Below are 16,890 nucleotides of genomic sequence, written 5' to 3'. Positions count from 1 at the left end.
GATCAATAGTTTCTTTAAAACAAACCACCACTGTGCTCTAAAAGATCTAAGTGAAGCACATAGAGCAAAATTATGACGCTCAAAAGATATAAGTGAAGCGCATAGAACAAAACTACATAGCTCAAAAGATTTAAGTGAAGCACATAGAGTATTCTATCAAATTTCAATTCATAGATGACTCTCTCAAAAGGTACGTACAGCAAGGATGATTGTGGCACACTAACAAACAAAGACACAAATAATACAAGACGCTCCAAGCAAAACACATATCATGTTGGTGAATAAAAATATAGCTCCAAGTAAATTACCGATGGAAGTGGACGAAAGAGGGGATGCCTTCCGGGGCATCCCCAAGCTTTGACTTTTTGGTGTCCTTGGATTATCTTGGGGGTTCCATGGGCATTCCCAATCTTAGGCTCTTGCCACTCCTTGTTCCATAATCCATCAATAGAACTCACCCAAAACTTGAAAACTTCACAACACAAAACTCAAAATAGAAAACTCGTGAGCTCCGTTAGCGAAAGAAAACAAAATACCACTTCAAGGTACTGTAATGAACTCATTATTTATTTTTATTGGTGTTAAACCTACTGTATTCCAACTTCTCTATGGATTATAAACTATTTTACTAGCCATAGATTCATCAAAATAAGCAAACAACACACGAAAAGCAGAATCTGTCAAAAACAGAACAGTCTGTAGTAATCTGTAGCTAGCACAATATCTGGAACCCCAAAAATTCTAAAATAAATTTCTGGACGTGAGGAATTTATCTATTAATAATCTGAAAAAAGAATTAACTAAATAGCACTCTTCAAATAAAAATAACTGCAGTTCTCGTGAGCGCTAAAGTTTCTGTTTTTTACAGCAAGTTCAACAAGACTTTCCCCAAGTCTTCCCAACGGTTCTACTTGGCACAAACACTATTTAAACACAAAAAACACAACCAAAACAGAGGCTAAATAATTTATTTATTAAATAATAGCAAGGAAAAATATTGGGTTGTCTCCCAATAAGCGCTTTTCTTTAAAACCTTCTTAGCTAGGCATTGATAATTTTAATGATGCTCACATGAAAGACAAGAATTGAAGCACAAAGAGGGCATCATAAAACATGTGACAAACACATCTAAGTCTAACATACTTCCTATGCATAGGCATCTTATAGGCAAACAAGTTGTCAAGGCAAGCAAAAACTAGCATATGCAAGGAAGTGGAAAGAAACAATAGCAATCTCAACATAACGAGAGGTAATTTAGTAACATGAAGATTTCTACAACCATATTTTCCTCTCTCATAGTAATTACATGTAGGATCATGAGCAAATTCAACAAAATAACTATCACATAAAATATTTTCAACATGATCCACATGCATGCAAAGTTGACACTCTTCCAAAATAGTGGGATTAACATTAACTAAAGTCATGACTTCTCCAAACCCACTTTTATCAAGATTTTCATAAGATTGAACATTCTTCAAATATGTGGAATCTAAAGTTGACACTCTTCTAAACCCACTTTCAATAATATTGCAAACACTATTATCAATCTCATATTCATCATCGGGTTTAAATAAATTTTCAAGATCATAAGAAGAATCACCCCAATCATAATCATTGCAACAAGTAGTAGACATAGCAAAATTAGCATCCCCAAGCTTAGGGTTTTGCATCTTATTAGCACAATTGACATCAAGAGAATTTATAATAAAATCATTGCAATCATGCTTTTTATTCAAAGATATATCATGAGTCACTTCATAAAGCACTTCATCACGATTTTCAGATTTACGGATTTCAGGCAAAAGCTTATAAAGATAATCTGGTGCATCCAAATCACTAGGAATTGGTTCATCATAATTAGATCCCTTAAAAAGATTGGCAAGCGGATGAAGATCCATAGATCTTAAGTTCTCTGTTTAGTAATAAATAAAAAACTATTCCAACCATACGACCAAACAAGAAACGGACAAAAGAGGCAAATAGAGAGGGAGGATAGGGAGAGAGAGGGCAAATAAAACGGCAAGGGTGAATTGGGGGAGAGGAAAACGAGAGGCAAATGGCAAATAATGTAATGCGAGAGATAGGAATTGTGATGGGTACTTGGTATGTTAACTTTTTGCGTAGACTCCCCGGCAACGGCGCCAGAAATCCTTCTTGCTACGTCTTGAGCTTGCGTTGGTTTTCCCCGAAGAGGAAGGGATGATGCAGCAGAGCAGCGTAAGTATTTCCCTCAGTTTTTGAGAACCAAGGTATCAATCCAGTAGGAGCCCACGCTCAAGTCCCTCGTACCTGCACAAAGCGATAGCTACTCGCAACCAACGCGATTAGGGGTTATCAAGCCCTTCATGGTCACTTACGAGAGTGAGATCTGATAGATAGAATATTTTTGGTATTTTTGATATAAAGATGCAAAGTAAAAAGTAAATGAAAAGTAAATAGCAAAACAATATAAAAGTGATGGAGATTGATATGATGAGAATAGACCCGGGGGCCATAGGTTTCACTAGTGGCTTCTCTCAAGAGCATAAGTATTCTACGGTGGGTGAACAAATTACTGTTGAGCAATTGATAGAATTGTGCATAATTATGAGAATATCTAGGCATGATCATGTATATAGGCATCACGTCCATGACAAGTAGATCGAAACGATTCTGCATCTACTACTATTACTCCACTCATCGACCGCTATCCTGCATGCATCTAGAGTATTAAGTTAAAAACAGAGTAACGCCTTAAGCAAGATAACATGATGTAGAGAGATAAATTCATGCAATATGAAATAAACCCCATCTTGTTATCCTCGATGGCAACGATACAATACGTGCCTTGCTGCCCCTTCTGTCACTGGGTAAGGACACCGCAAGATCAAACCCAAAGCTAAGCACTTCTCCCATGGCAAGAACTACCAATCTAGTTGGCCAAACCAAACAGACAATTCGAAGAGACTTGCAAAGATAACCTACCATGCATAAAAGAATTCAGAGAAGATTCAAATATTATTCATAGATAGACTTGATCATAAACCCACAATTCATCGGTCTCAACAAACACACCGCAAAAACAAGATTACATCGAATAGATCTCCACAAGAGAGGGGGAGAACTTTGTATTGAGATTCAAAGAGAGAGAAGAAGCCATCTAGCTACTAACTATGGACACGAAGGTCTGAGGTAAACTACTCACACTTCATCGGGCTATGATGATGTAGAAGCCCTCCGTGATGACGGCCCTCTTCCGGCGGAGCTCCGGAACAGGCCCCAAGATGGGATCTCGTGGATACAGAAAGTTGCGGCGGTGGAATTAGGTTTTTGGCTCCTGTTCTGATCGTTTGGGGGTACGTGTGTATATATAGGAGGAAGGAGTACGTCGGTGGAGCACCGAGGGGCCCACGAGGCAGGGGGCGCGCCCTAGGGGGGGCGCCCCCCACCCTCATGACCTCCTCTTTGATCCCTTGTAGTAGGGTCCAAGTCTCCTGGATCACGTTTGGTGAGAAAATCACGTTTCCGAAGATTTTATTCCGTTTGGACTCCGTTTGATATTCCGTTTATCCGAAACACTAAAATAGGTAAAAAAACAGCAATTCTGGGCTGGGCCTCCGGTTAATAGGTTAGTCCCAAAAATAATATAAAAGTGGAAAATAAAGCCCAATATAGTCCAAAACAGTAGATAATATAGCATGGAGCAATCAAAAATTATAGATACGTTGGAGACGTATCAGGCAACTGATAGAACTTCAAATAATTATGACAATATTCAGGCAATGATCATTATATAGGCATCACATCCAAGATTAGTATACCAACTCCTGCCTGTATGTACTACTATTACTCCACACATCGAACGCTATCTAGCATGCATCTAGTGTATTAAGTTCATGGAAAAATGGAGTAATGCAATAAGAACGATGACATGATGTAGACAAGATCTATTCATGTAGGAATATACCCGATCTTGTTATCCTTAATAGCAATGATACATACGTGTCATGTGTTGGGTTTCGTAGTAATTTCAAAAAAATTCCTACGCACACGCAAGATCATGGTGATGCATAGCAACGAGAGGGAAGAGTGTTGTCTACGTACCCACGCAGACCGACTGCGGAAGCATTGACACAACATAGAGGAAGTAGTCGTACGTCTTCACGATCCAACCGATCAAGCACCGAAACTACGGCGCCTCCGAGTTCGAGCACACGTTCAGCTCGATGACGATCCCCGGACTCCGATCCAGCAAAGTGTCGGGGAAGAGTTCCATCAGCACGACGGCGTGGTGACGATCTTGATGCACTACAGCAGCAGGGCTTCGCCTAAACTCCGCTACAGTATTATCGAGGAATATAGTGGCTGGGGGCACCGCACACGGCTAAGGAATAGATCACGTGGATCAACTTGTGTGTTTCTGGGGTGCCTCTGTCTCAGTATATAAAGGAGCCAAGGGGGAGGGGGCCGCCGGCTAGGAGGAGGGCGCAGGAGGAGTCCTACTCCTCCCGGGAGTAGGACTCCCCCCCCAATCCTAGTTGGACTAGGATTCCCCGAGGGGGAAAGAGAGAGAGGGGGGACCGCCACCTCTCCTAGTCCTAATAGGACTAGGGGAGGGGGGAGGCGTGCGGCCACCTTGGGCTGCCCCTTTCTCCTTTCCACTAAAGCCCATTAAGGCCCATATGGCTCCCGGGGGGTTCCGGTAACCTCCCGGTACTCCGATAAAATCCCGATTTCACCCGGAACACTTCCGATGTCCAAATATAGGATTCCAATATATCAATCTTTATGTCTCGACCATTTCGAGACACCTCGTCATGTCCATGATCACATCCGGGACTCCGAACAACCTTCGGTACATCAAAATGCATAAACTCATAATACAACTGTCATCATAACCTTAAGCGTGCGGACCCTACGGGTTCGAGAACAATGTAGACATGACCGAGACACGTCTCCGGTCAATAACCAATAGCGGGACCTGGATGCCCATATTGGCTCCTACATATTCTACGAAGATCTTTATCGGTCAGACCGCATAACAACATACGTTGTTCCCTTTGTCATCGGTATGTTACTTGCCCGAGATTCGATCGTCGGTATCCAATACCTAGTTCAATCTCGTTACCGGCAAGTCTCTTTACTCGTTCTGTAATACATCATCCTGCAACTAACTCATTAGTTGCAATGCTTGCAAGGCTTATGTGATGTGCATTACCGAGAGGGCCCAGAGATACCTCTCCGACAATCGGAGTGACAAAACCTAATCTCGAAATACGCCAACCCAACATGTACCTTTGGAGACACCTGTAGTACTCCTTTATAATCACCCAGTTACGTTGTGACGTTTGGTAGTACCCAAAGTGTTCCTCCGGTAAACGGGAGTTGCATAATCTCATAGTTACAGGAACATGTATAAGTCATGAAGAAGGCAATAGCAACATACTAAACGATCGGGTGCTAAGCTAATGGAATGGGTCATGTCAATCAGATCATTCTCTTAATGATGTGATCCCGTTAATCAAATAACAACTCATTGTTTATGGTTAGGAAACATAACCATCTTTGATTAACGAGCTAGTCAAGTAGAGGCATACTAGTGACACTTTGTTTGTCTATGTATTCACACATGTATTATGTTTCCGGTTAATACAATTCTAGCATGAATAATAAACATTTATCATGATTATAAGGAAATAAATAATAACTTTATTATTGCCTCTAGGGCATATTTCCTTCAGTCTCCCACTTGCACTAGAGTCAATAATCTAGATTACACCGTAATGATTCTAACACCCATGGAGCCTTGGTGCTGATCATGTTTTGCTCGTGGAAGAGGCTTAGTCAACGGGTCTGCAACATTCAGATCCGTATGTATCTTGCAAATCTCTATGTCTCCCACCTGGACTAGATCCCGGATGGAATTGAAGCGTCTCTTGATGTGCTTGGTTCTCTTGTGAAATCTGGATTCCTTTGCCAAGGCAATTGCACCAGTATTGTCACAAAAGATTTTCATTGGACCCGATGCACTAGGTATGACACCTAGATCGGATATGAACTCCTTCATCCAGACTCCTTCGTTCGCTGCTTCCGAAGCAGCTATTTACTCCGCTTCACATGCAGATCCCGCTATGACGCTTTGTTTAGAACTGCACCAACTGACAGCTCCACCGTTTAATGTAAACACGTATCCGGTTTGCGATTTAGAATCGTCCGGATCAGTGTCAAAGCTTGCATCAACGTAACCTTTTACGATGAGCTCTTTGTCACCTCCATATACGAGAAACATATCCTTAGTCCTTTTCAGGTATTTCAGGATGTTCTTAACCGCTGTCCAGTGATCCACTCCTGGATTACTTTGGTACCTCCCTGCTAGACTTATAGCAAGGCACACATCGGGTCTGGTACACAGCATTGCATACATGATAGATCCTATGGCTGATGCATAGGGAACATCTTTCATATTCTCTCTATCTTCTGCAGTGGTCGGGCATTGAGTATTACTCAACTTCACACCTTGTAACACAGGCAAGAATCCTTTCTTTGCTTGATCCATTTTGAACTTCTTCAAAATTTTGTCAAGGTATGTTGTTTGTGAAAGTCCAATTAAGCGTCTTGATCTATCTCTATAGATCTTTATGCCTAATATGTAAGCAGCTTCACCGAGGTCTTTCATTGAAAAACTCTTATTCAAGTATCCCTTTATGCTATCCAGAAATTCTATATCATTTCCAATTAGTAATATGTCATCCACATATAATATCAGAAATTCTACAGAGCTCCCACTCACTTTCTTGTAAATACAGGCTTCTCCGAAAGTCTGTATAAAACCAAATGCTTTGATCACACTATCAAAGCGTTTATTCCAACTCCGAGAGGCTTGCACCAGTCCATAAATGGATCGCTGGAGCTTGCACACTTTGTTAGCTCCTTTTGGATCGACAAAACCTTCTGGTTGCATCATATACAACTCTTCTTCCAGAAATCCATTCAGGAATGCAGTTTTGACATCCATTTGCCAAATTTCATAATCATAAAATGCGGCAATTGCTAACATGATTCGGACAGACTTAAGCATCGCTACGGGCGAGAAGGTCTCATCATAGTCAATCCCTTGAACTTGCCGAAAACCTTTCGCGACAAGTCGAGCTTTGTAGACAGTAATATTACCGTCAGCGTCAGTCTTCTTCTTGAAGATCCATTTATTCTCAATTGCTTGCCGATCATTGGGCAAGTCAACCAAAGTCCATACTTTGTTCTCATACATGGATCCCTTCTCAGATTTCATGGCTTCAAGCCACTTTGCGGAATCTGGGCTCACCATCGCTTCTTCATAGTTCGTAGGTTCATCATGATCTAGTAGCATGACCTCCAGAACAGGATTACCGTACCACTCTGGCGCGGATCTCACTCTGGTTGATCTACGAGGTTCAGTAGTATCTTGATCTGAAGTTTCATGATCATTATCATTAGCTTCCTCACTAACTGGTGTAGGTGTCACTGGAACAGTTTTCTGTGATGTACTACTTTCCAGTAAGGGAGCAGGTACAGTTACCTCGTCAAGTTCTACTTTCCTCCCACTCACTTCTTTCGAGAGAAACTCCTTCTCTAGAAAGTTTCCGAATTTAGCAACAAAAGTCTTGCCTTCGGATCTGTGATAGAAGGTGTATCCAATAGTTTCCTTTGGATATCCTATGAAGACACATTTCTCCGATTTGGGTTCGAGCTTATCAGGTTGAAGCTTTTTCACATAAGCATCGCAGCCCCAAACTTTCAGAAACGACAACTTTGGTTTCTTGCCAAACCATAGTTCATAAGGCGTCGTCTCAACGGATTTTGATGGTGCCCTATTTAACGTGAATGCGGCCGTCTCTAGAGCGTATCCCCAAAACGATAGCGGTAAATCAGTAAGAGACATCATAGATCGCACCATATCTAGTAAAGTACGATTACAACGTTCGGACACACCATTACGCTGTGGTGTTCCGGGTGGCGTGAGTTGCGAAACTATTCCACAATTTTTCAAATGTACACCAAACTCGTAACTTAAATATTCTCCTCCACGATCAGATCGTAGAAACTTTATTTTCTTGTTACGATGATTTTCAACTTCACTCTGAAATTCCTTGAACTTTTCAAATGTTTCAGACTTATGTTTCATTAAGTAGATATACCCATATCTGCTTAAATCATCTATGAAGATGAGAAAATAACGATATCCGCCACGAGCATCAATATTCATCGGACCACATACATCTGTATGTATGATTTCCAACAAATCTGTTGCTCTCTCCATAGTACCGGAGAACGGAGTTTTGGTCATCTTGCCCATGAGGCACGGTTCGCAAGTACCAAGTGATTCATAATCAAGTGGTTCCAAAAGTCCATCAGAATGGAGTTTCTTCATGCACTTTACACCGATATGACCTAAATGGCAGTGCCACAAATAAGTTGCACTTTCATTATCAACTCTGCATCTTTCGGCTTCAACATTATGAATATGTGTGTTACTACTATCGAGATCCAATAAGAATAGACCACTCTTCAAGGGTGCATGACCATAAAAGATATTACTCATATAAATAGAACAACCATTATTCTCTGATTTAAATGAATAACCGTCTCGCATCAAACAAGATCCAGATATAATGTTCATGCTTAACGCTGGCACCAAATAACAATTATTTAGGTCTAATACTAATCCCGAAGGTAGATGTAGAGGTAGTGTGCCGACTGCGATCACATCGACTTTGGAACCGTTTCCCACGCGCATCGTCACCTCATCCTTAACCAATCTTCGCTTGATCCGTAGTCCCTGTTTCGAGTTGCAAATATTAGCAACAGAACCAGTATCAAATACCGAGGTGCTACTGCGAGCATTAGTAAGGTACACATCAATAACATGTATATCACATATACCTTTGTTCACCTTGCCATCCTTCTTATCCGCCAAATACTTGGGGCAGTTCCGCTTCCAGTGACCAGTCTGCTTGCAATAGAAGCACTCAGTTTCAGGCTTAGGTCCAGGTTTGAGTTTCTTCTCTTGAGCAGCAACTTGCTTGCCGTTCTTTTTGAAGTTCCCCTTCTTCTTCCCTTTGCCCTTTTTCTTGAAACTAGTGGTCTTGTTGACCATCAACACTTGATGCTCCTTCTTGATTTCTACCTCCGCAGCTTTCAGCATCGCGAAGAGCTCGGGAATAGTCTTGTTCATCCCTTGCATATTATAGTTCATCATGAAGCTCTTGTAGCTTGGTGGCAGTGATTGAAGAATTCTGTCAATGACGCTATCATCTGGAAGATTAACTCCCAATTGCATCAAGTGATTATTATACCCAGACATTTTGAGTATATGCTCACTGACAGAACTGTTCTCCTCCATCTTGCAGCTATAGAACTTATTGGAGACTTCATATCTCTCAATCCGGGCATTTGCTTGAAATATTAACTTCAACTCCTGAAACATCTCATATGCTCCATGACGTTCAAAACGTCGTTGAAGTCCAGATTCTAAGCCGTAAAGCATGGCACACTGAACTATCGAGTAGTCATCAGCTTTGCTCTGCCAGACGTTCATAACATCCGGCATTGCTCCTGCAGCAGGCCTGGCACCCAGCGGTGCTTCCAGGACGTAATTCTTCTGTGCAGCAATGAGGATAATCCTCAAGTTACGGACCCAGTCCGTGTAATTGCTACCATCATCTTTCAACTTTGCTTTCTCAAGGAACGCATTAAAATTCAACGGAACAACAGCACGAGCCATCTATCTACAATCAAACATAAACAAGCAAGATACTAATCAGGTACTAAGTTTCATGATAAATTTAAGTTCAGTTAATCAAGTTTAATTAAAGAACTCCGACTTAGATAGGCATCCCTCTAATCCTCTAAGTGATTACGTGATCCAAATCAACTAAACCATAACCGATCATCACGTGAGATGGAGTAGTTTTCAATGGTGAACATTGTTATGTTGATCATATCTACTATATGATTCACGCTCGACCTTTCGGTCTCTGTGTTCCGAGGCCATATCTGTATATGCTTGGCTCGTCAAGTATAACCTGAGTATTCCGCGTGTGCAACTGTTTTGCACCCGTTGTATTTGAACGTAGAACCTATCACACCCGATCATCACGTGGTGTCTCAGCACGAAGAACTTTCGCAAAAATATCGTATTCAAAAATTCTAAAATAAATTGATGGACGTGAGGAATTTATCTATTAATCATATTCAAAAATAATTAACTAAATATCACTCTTAAAATAAAAATGGCAGCAGTTCTCGTGAGCGCTAAAGTTTCTGTTTTTTACAACAAGTTCAATAAGACTTTCCCCAAGTCTTCCCAACGGTTCTACTTGGAACAAACACTAATTAAACACAAAAAACACAACCAAAACAGAGGATAAATAATTTATTTATTGAATAACAGCAAGGAAAAATATTGGGTTGTCTCCCAACAAGCGCTTTTCTTTAAAGCCTTATATCTAGGCATTGGTAATTTTAATGATGCTCACAAGAAAGACAAGAATTGAAGCACAAAAGGAGCATCATCAAGCATGTGACAAACACATCTAAGTCTAACATACTTCCTATTCATAGGCATCTTATAGGCAAACAAATTTTCAAGGCAAGCAAAAACTAGCATATGCAAGGAAGCGGAAAGAAACAATAGCAATCTCAACATAACGAGAGGTAATTTAGTAACATGAAGATTTCTACAACCATATTTTCCTCTCTCATAGTAATTACATGTAGGATCATAAGCAAATTCAACAAAATAGCTATCACATAAAATATTTTCAACATGATCCACATGCATGCAAAGTTGACACTCTTCCAAAATAGTGGGATTAACATTAACTAAAGTCATGACTTCTCCAAACCCACCTTTATCAAGATTTTCATAAGATAGAACATTCTCCAAATATGTGGGATCTAAAGTTTACACTCTTCTAAACCCACTTTCAATAATATTGCAAACACTATTATCAATCTCATATTCATCATGGGGTTTAAATAAATTTTCAAGATCATAAGAAGAATCACCCCAATCATAATCATTGCAACAAGTAGTAGACATAGCAAAACTAGCATCCCCAAGCTTAGGGTTTTGCATCTTATTAGCACAATTGACATCAAGAGAATTTATAATAAAATCATTGCAACCATGCTTTTTATTCAAAGATCTATCATGAGTCACTTCATAAAGCACTTCATCACGATTTTCAGATTTACGGATTTCAGGCAAAAGCTTATAAAGATAATCTAGTGCATCCAAATCACTAGGAATTGGTTCATCATAATTGGATCCCTTAAAAAGATTGGCAAGCGGATGAGGATCCATAGATATTAGCTTCTCTATTTAGTAATAAATAAAGGACTATTCCAACCATATGAGCAAACAAGAAACGGGCAAAAGAGGCAAATAGAGAGGGAGGATAGAGAGAGAGAGGGCGAATAAAATGGCAAGGGGTGAATTGGGGGGGGGAGAGGAAAACGAGAGGCAAATGGCAAATAATGTAATGCGGGAGATAGGGATTGTGATGGGTACTTGGTATGTTGACTTTTTGCGTAGACTCCCCGACACCGGCGCCAGAAATCCTTCTTGCTACGTCTTGAGCTTGTGTTGGTTTTCCCTGAAGAGGAAGGGATGATGCAGCAGAGTAGCATAAGTATTTCCCTCAGTTTTTGAGAACCAAGGTATCAATCCAGTAGGAGCCCACGCTCAAGTCCCCCGTACCTGCACAAAGCGATAGCTACCCGCAACCAATGTGATTAGGGGTTGTCAAGCCCTTCACGGTCACTTACGAGAGTGAGATCTGATAGATAGAATATTTTTGGTATTTTTGATACAAAGATGCAAAGTAAAAAGTAAAAGCAAAGTAAATAGCCAAACAATATAAAAGTGATGGAGATTGATATGATGAGAATAGACCCGGGGGCCATAGGTTTCACTAGTGGCTTCTCTCGAGAGCATAAGTTTTCTACGGTGGGTGAACAAATTACTGTTGAGTAATTGACAGAATTGAGCATAGTTATGAGAATATCTAGGCATGATCATGTATATAGGCATCACGTCCATGACAAGTAGATCGAAATGATTCTACATCTACTGCTATTACTCCACTCATCGACCGCTATCCAGCATGCATCTAGAGTATTAAGTTAAAAACAGAGTAACGCTTTAAGCAAGATGACATGATGTAGAGAGATAAATTCATGCAATATGAAATAAACCCCATCTTGTTATCCTCGATGGCAACGATACAATACGTGTCTTGCTGCCCCTTCTGTCACTGGGAAAGAACACCGCAAGATCGAACCCAAAGCTAAGCACTTCTCCCATGGCAAGAACTACCAATCTAGTTGGCCAAACCAAACGGATAATTCGAAGAGACTTGCAAAGATAACCAATCATACATAAAAGAATTCAGAGAAGATTCAAATATTGTTCATAGATAGACTTGATCATAAACCCACAATTCATCAGTCTCAACAAACACACCGCAAAAGAAGAAGATTACATCGAATAGATCTCCACAAGAGAGGGGGAGAACATTGTATTGAGATCCAAAAAGAGAGAAGAAGCCATCTAGCTACTAACTATGGACCCGAAGGTCTGAGGTAAACTACTCACACTTCATCGGAGAGGCTATGACGATGTAGAAGCCCTCCGTGATGACAGCCCTCTCCGGCGGAGCTCCGAAACAGGCCCCAAGATGGGATCTCGTGGATACAGAAAGTTGCGGCGGTGGAATTAGGTTTTTGGCTCCTGTTCTGATCGTTTGGGGGTACGTGGATATATATAGGAGGAAGGAGTACGTCGGTGGAGCACCGAGGTTCCCACGAGGCAGGGGGGCGCGCCCTAGGGGGGGGGGCGGCGCCCCCTACCCTCGTGAGCACCACTTTGCTTCCTTGCAGTAGGTTCCAAGTCTCCTGGATCACGTTCGGTGAGAAAATCACGTTCCCGAAGATTTTATTCCGTTTGGACTCCGTTTGATATTCCGTTTCTTCGGAACACTGAAATAGGCAAAAAGCAGCAATTCTGGGCTGGGCCTCCGGTTAATAGGTTAGTCCCAAAAATAATATAAAAGTGGAAAATAAAGCCCAATATAGTCCAAAACAGTAGATAATATAGCATGGAGCAATCAAAAATTATAGATACGTTGGAGACGTATCAGCACCCCAAGGTAAAATTCAAGGACAACCAAAAGCCCAAGCTTGGGGATGCCCCAGAAGGCATCCCCTCTTTCGTCTTCGTCTATCGGTAACTTTACTTGAGGCTATATTTTTATTCACCACATGATATGTGTCTTGCTTGGAGTGTCTTGTATGATTTGAGTCTTTGATTTTTAGTTTACCACAATCATCCTTGCTGTACACACCTTTTGGAGAGACACACATGAATCGAAATTCATTAGAATACTCTATGTGCTTCACTTATATCTTTTGAGCTAGATATTTTTGCTCTAGTGCTTCGCTTATACGTTTTCAAGAGCACGGTGGTGGTTTTATTTATAGAAATTATTGATCTCTCATGCTTCACTTATATTATTTTGAGAGTCTTTTATAACAACATGGTAATTTGCTTTGGCTATAAAATTAGTCCTAATATGATAGGCATCCAAGATGGGTATAATAAAAATTATCATAAAAAGTGCATTGAATACTATGAGAAGTTTGATACTTAATAATTGTTTTGAGATATGAAGATGGTGATATTAGAGTCATGCTAGTTGAGTAGTTGTGAATTTGAGAAATACTTGTTTAAAGTTTGTGATTCTCGTAGCATGCACGTATGGTGAACCGTTATGTGATGAAGTCGGAGCATGATTTATTTATTGATTGTCTTCCTTATGAGTGGCGGTCGGGGACGAGCGATGGTCTTTTCCTACCAATCTATCCCCCTAGGAGCATGCGCGTAATACTTTTCTTTGATAACTTCTAGATTTTTGCAATAAGTCTGTGAGTTCTTATGACTAATGTTGAGTCCATGGATTATACACACTCTCACCCTTCCACCATTGCTAGCCTCTCTAGTACCGCGCAACTTTAGCCGGTACCATACACCCACCATATACCTTCCTCAAAACAGCCACCATACCTACCTATTATGGCATTTCCATAGCCATTCTGAGATATATTGCCATGCAACTTACCACCGTTCCATTTGTTATGACACGTTACACCATTGTCATATTGCTTTGCATGATCATGTAGTTGACATCGTATTTGTGGAAAAGCCACCTTTATAATTCTATCATACATGTCACTCTTGATTCATTGCACATCCCGGTACACCGCTGGAGGCATTCACATAGAGTCATATTTTGTTCTAGTATCGAGTTGTAAGTAGATAAAAGTGTGATGATCATCATTATTAGAGCGTTGTCCCAAGTGAGGAAAGGATGATGGAGACTATGACTCCCCCACAAGTCGGGATGAGACTCCGGGCGAATTCTATAAAAAAGAGAGAAAAGGGAAAAAAAGAAAAAAAGAGAGAAAAAGAGAGAACGGACAATGTTACTATCCTTTTACCACACTTGTGCTTCAAAATAGCACCATGATCTTCATGATAGAGAGTCTCCTATGTTGTCACTTTCATATACTAGTGGGAATTTTACATTATAGAACTTGGCTTGTATATTCCAATGATGGGCTTCCTCAAAATGCCCTAGGTATTTATGAGAAAGCGAGTTGGATGCACACCCACTTAGTTCTTTTGTTGAGCTTTCATACACTTATAGCTCTAGTGCATCTGTTGCATGTCAATCCCTACTCACTCACATTGATATCTATTGATGGGCATCTCCATAGCCCGTTGATACGCCTAGTTGATGTGAGACTATCTTCTCCTTTTTGTCTTCTCCACAACCACCATTCTGTTCCACCTATAGTGTTATGTCCATGGCTCACGCTCATGTATCGCGTGAAGATTGAAAAAGTTTGAGAACATCAAAAGTATGAAACAATTGCTTGGCTTGTCATCGGGGTTGTGCATGATTTAAATACTTTGTGTGATGAAGATAGAGCATAGCCAGACGATATGATTTTGTAGGGATAACTTTATTTGGCCATGTTATTTTGAGAAGACATGATTGCTTTGTTAGTATGCTTGAAGTATTATTATTTTTATGTCAATATTAAACTTTTGTCTTGAATCTTTCGGATCTGAACATTCATGCCATAAGAAAATTACATTGAGAATTATGCTAGGTAGCATTCCACATCAAAAATTCTGTCTTTATCAATTACCTACTCGAGGACAAGCAGAAATTAAGCTTGGGGATGTTTGATACGTCTCCAACGTATCTATAATTTTTGATTGTTCCATGCTATTATATTATCTGTTTTGGATGTTTAATGGGCTTTAATATACCTTTTTATATTATTTTTGGGACTAACCTATTAACCAAATGCCCAGTGCAAATTGTTGTTTTTTTGCCTATTTTAGTGTTTCGCGGAAAAGGAATATCAAACGGAATCCAAACGGAATGAAACCTTCGGGAGAGTTATTTTAGGCACAAACATGATCCATGAGACTTAGAGTGGATGTCAAGAAAGAAGCAAGGAGGCCATGAGGCAGGAGGGCGCACCCCAGGGGGGTGGGCGCGCCCCCACCCTCATGGCCCCTCGCAGCTCCACCGACATACTTCTTCCTCCAATATATATCCATATACCCCGAAAACATCCAGGAGCACCACGAAACCCTATTTCCACCGTCGCAACCTTCTGTACCCGTGAGATCCCATCTTGGGGCCTTTTCCAGCGCTCCGCCGGAGGGGGAATCGATCACGGAGGGCTTCTACATCAACACCATAGCCTCTCCGATGATGTGTGAGTAGTTTACCATAGACCTTCGGGTCCATAGTTATTAGCTAGATGGCTTCTTCTCTCTCTTTGGATCTCAATACAAAGTTCTCCTCGATTCTCTTGGAGATCTATTCGATGTAATTCTTTTTGCGGTGTGTTTGTTGAGATCCGATGAATTGTGGGTCTATGATCAAGATTATCTATGAACAATATTTGATTCTTCTCTGAATTCTTTTATGCATGATTTAATATCTTTGCAAGTCTCTTCGAATTATCAGTTTTGTTTGGCATACTAGATTGATCTTTCTTGCAATGGGAGAAGTGCTTAGATTTGGGCTCAATCTTGCGGTGTCCTTTCCCAGTGACAGCAGGGGCAGCAAGGCACATATTGTATTGTTGCCATCGAGGATAAAAATATGGGGTTTATATCATATTGCTTGATTTTATCCCTCTACATCATGTCATCTTGCCTAATGCGTTACTCTGTTCTTATGAACTTAATACTCTAGATGCATGCTGGATAGCGGTCGATGTGTGGAGTAATAGTAGTAGATGCAGAATCATTTCGGTCTACTTGTCGCGGACGTGATGCCTATATACATGATCATGCCTAGATATTCTCATAATTATGCGCTTTTCTATCAATTGCCCGACAGTAATTTGTTCACCCACCGTAGAATTTACTATCTTGAGAGAAGCCACTAGTGAAACCAATGGCCCCCGGGTCTATCTTCCATCATATTATTTTCCTATCAATTTGCTATTTCTATCGTTGTTTATTTTGCTATCTTTGTTTTCCAATCTATACCATAAAAATACCAAAAATATTTATCTTATTATCTCTATCAGATCTCACTTTCGTAAGTGACCGTGAAGGGATTGACAACCCCTTTATCACATTGGTTGCATGGTTCTTGTTTGTTTGTGCAGGTACGAGGGACTTGCGTGTAGTCTCCTACTAGATTGATACCTTGGTTCTCAAAAATGAGGGAAATACTTACTCTACTTTGCCACATCACCCTTTCCTCTTCAAGGGAAAACCAACGCATGCTCAAGAGGTAGCATCGCCCACCGCCGTCGTCGACCCCCATGTGT

This window comes from Triticum urartu, chromosome 3A (assembly GCF_056163025.1).
Source record: "Triticum urartu cultivar PI428250 chromosome 3A, HENAU_Tu73, whole genome shotgun sequence".
Lineage (NCBI taxonomy): Eukaryota > Viridiplantae > Streptophyta > Magnoliopsida > Poales > Poaceae > Triticum > Triticum urartu.
This window is presented reverse-complemented; position numbering follows the sequence as displayed.